Below are 7,105 nucleotides of genomic sequence, written 5' to 3'. Positions count from 1 at the left end.
CCCCCCGCCCCTGGTCTGTATGACCCCTACGAGGCCCCAGAAACTTTGGGGAGGGAGGCCTGAATCATGTTCTCGGTTGTTTATTAAGTAAACAGCCCTCACCCTCACTGAGACCATGTTCTGCCGGGACTCTTTCCATACTCCAGCACTGAGCGCGTGTATTAGGTGCTCAGTGAACGCTGCCCAGGTGGGATTTTATCATTAAAACGGCCAAGGCAAGTAAAGTTTCTGGAAATCAGTGCTTCACTTCTATATCTCTTCCAAAAAAACCACGTCTTCACAGCTGTCTTGCCCAATACAAAAAAAAAAAAAGCTAAAAGAAAACTTTAAAAGTCAAGAAGGAGGAAACCGTGGGAGGAAACACAAACCAAAACAGGAGCCCCAAAGTCTCAAGTCGGGTCTCCGGTGCGGCGAGGATGCCCAATACTTTGTCTCATCTCTTCGCCTTCTTCCTTCTGCTCTCATTTCTTTACCCCATTTTTTCTTTCCAGCAATCTTACCTCCCCACTTTCTGCCACAAACACCCCAGCTTCATGGGAACCACGAGACCTTATACCCCAACCCTCTCCAGAGGGGACCTACCTCTCCTCCCCTCGACCCGAAGCAGTTCTCCTTCACTGCGGATGGCTTAAAAAAAAAAAAATCAAAGAACAACAAAAAAAATTTCATTTCTTTATCTGTTAGGGATACCCCACATAAAGGGGGACAGAAAGAGAGAGTTCTCCATCGACCCTCCAGTAACTGGAGGCGACAGTCCTCTGGGAAGGCACCCCAGTTCTCTTTTTCAAGCCCCTAAACCAGAATCAAGCAGAAGTCCCGTTCCCAAGAGCCCACGCTTCCAAACAAGCTAGAAGCGGATTATACCGGTGCCCAACCCGGAGATGGCCCGCGGCGCGCAGGGTGCACCTGCGGCCCCAGTGCCCTCCCCCGGGCGCGGAGGGCGGGGCGCAGGGCTCCCCTCCCTTCCCCGCCCCAACCCGCGAGCACCCCGAGCGGCCCACCCGGAGCGGGACGAAGGCGGGTGGGGAAGCGTTTCTGCAGAAGTTCAAGGGCTCCTCTCGCCGGCTCCGGGCCAACCAGGCCAGACACCAGACACCCACCTCCGGGAGGACTCCGGGAGCCGCCGCGATAGGCAATCTCCGCCCCTGCGATCGCGCGCACGGAGGCCGAGGCGGGAGCGCGGCAGCCGGCCCGCGCAGGGCCCAAAGCGAAACAATGTCCCGGCGCGGGGTGGGGGGCTTGGTCGCGTTCCCCGCCCCGGGATCCCGAAGCCCTCCGGAGTTCCCGATCGCGGTCCGGGGGGGCAGCCCGTGCTCCCCCGCGGCGCCGCGCGCAGAGAGGCCGGACGCCTGCGCGCCCCAGGGCCGCTCCACCTGCGCCCTCCCGGCCAGGGTGGACCGACGCGCACCCACCTTCGCGGGCAGCCCGGGCCGCGCGAGCCGGAGCTTAGGCGGAGGCGGGAGGCGGCGGCATCACCTGAGGCGGGCGGCGGCTGCACCCGGACGCGCCCCAGAGGCGCGCGGCGCCCTGGACCCTGAGTCCGCGGCCCCGCCCGCGGCTGCCACCTCGAAGCGCGGCGGAGGAGCCGGGGCACCCCGGGCGGCGGCAGCGGCGGCGACGGGAGCAGCAGCACATGACTCTGTAACGAGGGGAATTAGACAAAGCGTAACATGGACTCCAGGCCCGTGCAGGCGCCGCAGCTCTGGGACCAACCGCAGCCTGCGAGCGCCGCGACTGGCCGGGTCGCAGCCAATGGGGCGGGCCCGGGCCTCCATGTGATTGCCTGCGCTGTGCCCGCGCGCCCCGCCGCGCCTGCCTAGGGGTCCGTCCGGCTGGCCCGAGGGGCTGGATGGCGGGGAGGTGGCCGGGATCCTGGACTGGCTATTTGAAGCTCAGCAGGTGTAGCGGGCGGAGAAAAATGGCTGCCAAACGTCGCCGGAGGCGCAGGGCTTATCTCCTCCAAGCGCACCTGGACAGGGCATGGTGCCAGGCTGTCTATTCCCCTGTAGCAACGGGGCTGGACGGAGAAGCTTCCTCTTTGCTGCAGTTTCAGGAGACTGTTCTGACCACTAAAAGCTGATCGTTGAGATTGGGAGACCGGGTGCGGGGTGGACATTAAAAAGTCATCCAGTGCCTTCCAACAGGGAGAGAGCAATTACCTGGGATTCGGGGCACGTTCAACTAACTGAATGTCTGCGCGAACAGTTACCTCTGTGATCAAAGACTTATCTCGCAGGTTTAGTTTTCAGCTGAATCAGGACCTCCCCCGTCCCAATCCTTAAAGCCAAAAATGTGCGTATGAAACAGGCACTTGGGAAGTTCTAAAAAGTTTTCCAACTTCATAGCTTTCCCGTGTGTTTTTGTAGCCGTGCGGGTGAAGTTTTCTTAGTGTTTGGTTTTTTCTCTGTGGAGAGATGAGGGCCAGGACACCGAATTAGGCAGGATAATTATTTTGGTTCATCAAGGCAAATGATTCTATACTTGAGTATCTCCTTTCATCCGAAACTGCGTGCTTCTGGGAAGTCATGCCCAAAAACATGCCCTCAAGATTCATCTATATCCAACGCTCTTAAGGAGCCAGCGCCATACAAAGTACCTAGGAAGGCCGGGGTCCTTCAGAGAGAGGCAAAAAAGAGAATGTTTTTCTGGGCTCCCTGATGGTGACAGTGGCCCCTAAAAGGTGGAAGTAGGCTGCCCAGACGTGGCAGAAGAGGCCAGCTTTGAGGGCCAACACCCTCCCGCTGAGTAGCCCCGGGCAGTTTAAGACAGAGCCTCTGTCTTTTCTGGAACCCACCCAGAGTGCAGCCTCTCCAATTCGCAACACCCTGCCAAGGAGCAAGTGCTTGGGCAGGCAGTATGGCAGGTGATCTAATTACAGTCCTGGGTGTGCTGATCTAGGAGGTTAGAGGTTTTCCTGCTCCTGACAGCTAGTGATGGGATGGCTGGATGAGAAATGCCCTGCTGTTAAAGTCAGTTTAGAAAAGTTTCTCCCTTTGCAGAACAGCCACTTGCTTTTTCTATCTTCTCTTTTTTTCCAAGCTGAGTCTAGAGTTGTGTTTTTTTAATGGTTTTATTATTGGTATAAATTAAAAGCTAGGTGGACATGGGGTTCAGGCTTCTTGTAATTTCAGCACTAGAGTGGAGTCGGGAAGGATCAAGATTACCCTCAGCTACATACCCAGTTTGAGGCCAGCTTAGGGTTACATGAGGTCCTGTCTCAAAAACCACTCTCACCCAATCCCCCTAACTCCCTCCCCCAAAAATATTGATAAAAATTGAGAAAGCAAAAAACTGATGTTCAGGCAGCCAGTCTGTGCACACTACAGAGAGAGAACATACCATCACATGCTGAATGTGAGATCAAATTTGACAATTTCTTCTGAAATACAATTTGGAAATTGTGTTTGAACTCAAGGTGTATCTGGAACTCCTGATTTCACCCCCAGCTCTTGCTGAAGTTGCAGGAGAATGAGTCACCGTGCCCATCCAAATCATGAAAAAAAAATTTAAGATTTATTTTTTTATTATGTGCTTTGTGTAGTCTGTGTGTGGTTTTATACAAGTGAGGCAAGTGCCCATGGAGACCAGAGTTGTTGGATCTGCCTGGAGCTAGAGTTATAGGCAGCTGTGAGCTGCCTGCTGTAGGTGCTGTAGGTGCTCTGGTCCTCTGTGAAAGCAACACTGAGCCGTCTCCCTCGACCGTCAATGTGGATATTTTTTTGTTTTGTTTGTTTGAGACAGGTTATACATAGAGCTGGCTGTCCTGGAACTCACAGACATCTGCCTACCTCTACCTCCCAGGTGGGATTAAAGTCATGTGAACATTTTTGAATACACAATTCCACATCTAGGAATTTTTGCTTTTAGTACATACATGCAAAAGTTATATGTGTCAAATATTTAACACGAGGCATCCGGAGACATAGCTTAATTGGTAGAGTGTTTAGCATGCAGGAAGTATGGGATTTGATCTCAAATACACAGAACACCAGGTATGGTGGCACATGCCTGTACCCTTAGCATTTGTGTGGCTGAAGACTGAGAATCAGAAATAGAAAGTCATTCTTGGCTATGTAACAAATATGATGAAAGCCTGGGATACATGACACATTGTCTCAGAGACTGTGTAGTAATAGGAAACCTACTATTCCATATACATCTTTCCCCAGTGTTTTAATTCTAAAGGTAATACCTGTGCTGCAGTATGCTGGGAGACTCAGCACTACTGTATGAGTCACTGACCTTCTGACCAGAGAAGGAGCCCAGCTTCTTAGAGGTGAGATTTTTACATTATTTTTCTGTTATCAAGTAAAAAAAAACTAATGTAATAGGCCATAGACACATGAATGATCTATAGGCATATTTTTTTAAAGTATGTGGAAATCGAACATTACAGATTTGTCACAAATGTACTAGAAAAACAACCCTGGGGGAAAGGGTTGAATCTGGTTATGCCTGGGTGCTCAAGTATAAACAATGTAGACTGTGGCAGGGATGTGATTTATGAGAGTGAGAAAATGTATGGAAGGGTTTAGCCAGGTGCCTAGAACATAGGTGTTATCTAATATACACATTTCTACATAGCAGAAGTGTGACAAACTGTCTGCTCTGTTGGGAGTCTCCTCACAGCACTGCTAATGTGTAGATCACCAAGGCGGAAACCACCACAGAGACACAGAGATGCTACTGTCACACACTGTGAGCTTAGCCTCAGCCGATGGTAAAGCAAGACATCATTTGGAGTTCCTGAGATGGTCGCAGGTAGCCCATGCTGATCTCAAACTTCCCATGTAGCCAAGGATGGCCTTCATCTTCTGATCCTCCTATCCACATCTCCCTAGTGGTGGGAATGGAAGGTGATACCACCATTCCCTGGCTTATCTCCTGGCTTGGGGTAGCTCTTCTTTCTTCTTATCTTTTCTTTAAATGGATTTAAGCCGTCTCACTTCTTAGATTTATATAAATAAACCCTTAGCCTTGAAGTAGGTGTCAAAGCCCCTCCTATCTTCACAGCTGTGGATGGTTCAGTGATAGAGGCCAGAGTAGCTGTGAGCAGGGCAGAGAGGAAGTGGGCCTTGGTGGACCATGTTGGGTAACTTCCTATGACATAACACATTGCCAGACTGCTATAGTTAGAAAGAATGTGTTGAAATTGAAACCAGAAAAACTAAAGGCACATGTCTTGGCCAGAGAGAATAAGAAGTTGATCTTCGTCCTTCTCAAAGGGATTCCAAGATTGGCAGGTTTCAGCCAGCCTGTCTAGGTGAACGGGCACTTTTTTTTAAAAAGATTTATTATTTTTTTAAAGATTTATTTATTATAGGTAAGTACACTGTAGCTGTCTTCAGACACACCAGAAGAGGGCGTCAGATCTCATTACGGGTGGTTGTGAGCCACCATGTGGTTGCTGAGATTTGAACTCATGACCTTCATGAAGAGCAGTTGGTGCTCTACCCCACTGAGTCATCTCACCAGCCCTAAAAAGTTTTATCATGTATACAGTATTCTGCCTGCGGATCAAAAGAAGGGCACCAGATCTTACTATAGATGGTCATGAGCCGGCATGTGGTTGCCGGGAATTGAACTCAGGACATCTGGAAGAGTAGCCAGTGCTCTTAACCTCTGAGCCATCTCTCCCACCCGAACAGGCACTTCTTAAGTTGTAGCCCTTACGTAAATACACCATTTCAGTAAATTAAGGAGAAAACCACAAATCAAGAAAACAGAACAAATTCAGACACCTCCAGATCTCTCCTTGCAGGCTCTGACTTCCTGCCTGCTACCACCCTGGCTAAGAAATATGGTGGTGTGGTGGCAAAACTGAAGTGGAGAGAGGAAAGAGAACAGAGAGCTGATCCTGGTCTCAGATATCCACTGAGACTGGGTGGGATCTAAGGCCAGAGACCAGAGGGGCTTTCAGTAAGAATGTGCTCTTGCGCATAATTTCAGGCCATACGGATTTTTCCTCATTGCCTCCTCTACCCGTCTCTCTTTTCGAATTTGCATCTGAATGCCTTTTTCTCTTGATTTTTTTTTTTTCCTGAAACTAGTGCAAACTTAAATGACCAGAACCTTGTTTTTGGTTTCCCACCAGAGCCTGTTCCTTCTCTGGGCTTTCTTCACTTCTCAGTAAATAGCAAGGAAGCCATCAGTGCTGCGTGGAATGCTCTGAAGGCATTCTCGACATTTTCTCTCACCATCTATATCTAAAGAGTCGGGAAATCTGTTAGTTCTTGTCATGGCTTGAATATGAACTGTTCCATGCAGGCTTGTCCACTGAGACCTTGGTCTGCAGCTGGTGACATTCTTCTGGGAGGCTTGTGGGGACTTTAACAGATGGGTCATTGTTGGAGGAAGTAGGTCACTGGGGAACATGCACTTGTGGAATATCTTGGCTTCCTTACCCTCTACCATCCTCCAGCACCTGTGAGGTAAGCAGCTATGTTCTGTTATCCCTGCTATCCCATCATGCTCTGTTCTATCCCTACTATCCCATGATGCTCCTCTGTTCTACTATCCCTGCTATCTATGATGCTGTGTTTTATTCACCAGCCCACAGCAGTAGATCCACATGCCGTGCATATCTATAACCCTGAGCCAAAACCAATCTCTCCTCCTTCAAACGATTCTTAGGTACTGCTCACAGCAACAGATATTCTCCCACAGACACAGACACACACACACTCCTACCTCTCCCTTCTAACTAGTCTTTTTTTTTTTTTTTTTTCCGAGACAGGGTTTCTCTGTGTATCCCTGGCTGTCCTGAAACTCATTCTGTAGACCAGGCTAGCCTCGAACTCAGAAATCCGCCTGCCTCTGCCTCACCACTGCCTGGCCTAACTAGTCTTATGCTGTAAAGTAGCAACAACAAACTGAAAAGAATAATAGCCGCTCCCTGAGTCTTTATCGCCTGTAGGCATTTTAGCTCGAACAAATATCACTTTGTGCAGTAACACAATTGACAAAGCATTTCTCAGAGTCAGGGCAGCACTTCCTCAGATACCATACTGACCTCACATACTATCCCCTTGTTGTGTCAAAGTTTCCTCCTAGAAATACTCCATCCTACCAGGAAGCCCCTTAAGCCAGAAGGTATACACTCAGA

The 7,105-nt window shown here is 49.9% G+C and overlaps 1 protein-coding gene across 4 annotated transcripts in view; it reads right to left on the bottom strand.

The window, feature by feature from the left end:
- Lrrc8d (leucine rich repeat containing 8 VRAC subunit D) overlaps nucleotides 1-1,691 on the bottom strand; it is a 118,960-nt gene extending 117,269 nt beyond the window's left edge. The window contains exon 1 of one of the 4 annotated variants that reach the window (XM_031337081.1): nucleotides 1,413-1,691. The gene's annotated coding sequence lies outside the window, so the exon portion shown is untranslated. Of the gene's footprint in view, nucleotides 1-582; nucleotides 987-1,100; nucleotides 1,210-1,412 lie in introns of those variants that run through there. The other 3 variants (XM_031337086.1, XM_031337085.1, XM_031337082.1) reach the window with 3 other exon arrangements.
- Nucleotides 1,692-7,105: the final 5,414 nt, after the last annotated feature.

Source organism: Mastomys coucha, unplaced genomic scaffold (assembly GCF_008632895.1).
Source record: "Mastomys coucha isolate ucsf_1 unplaced genomic scaffold, UCSF_Mcou_1 pScaffold22, whole genome shotgun sequence".
Lineage (NCBI taxonomy): Eukaryota > Metazoa > Chordata > Mammalia > Rodentia > Muridae > Mastomys > Mastomys coucha.
Note: the sequence above shows the minus strand (reverse complement) of the source record. Positions and strands in the feature narration are given on the sequence as shown.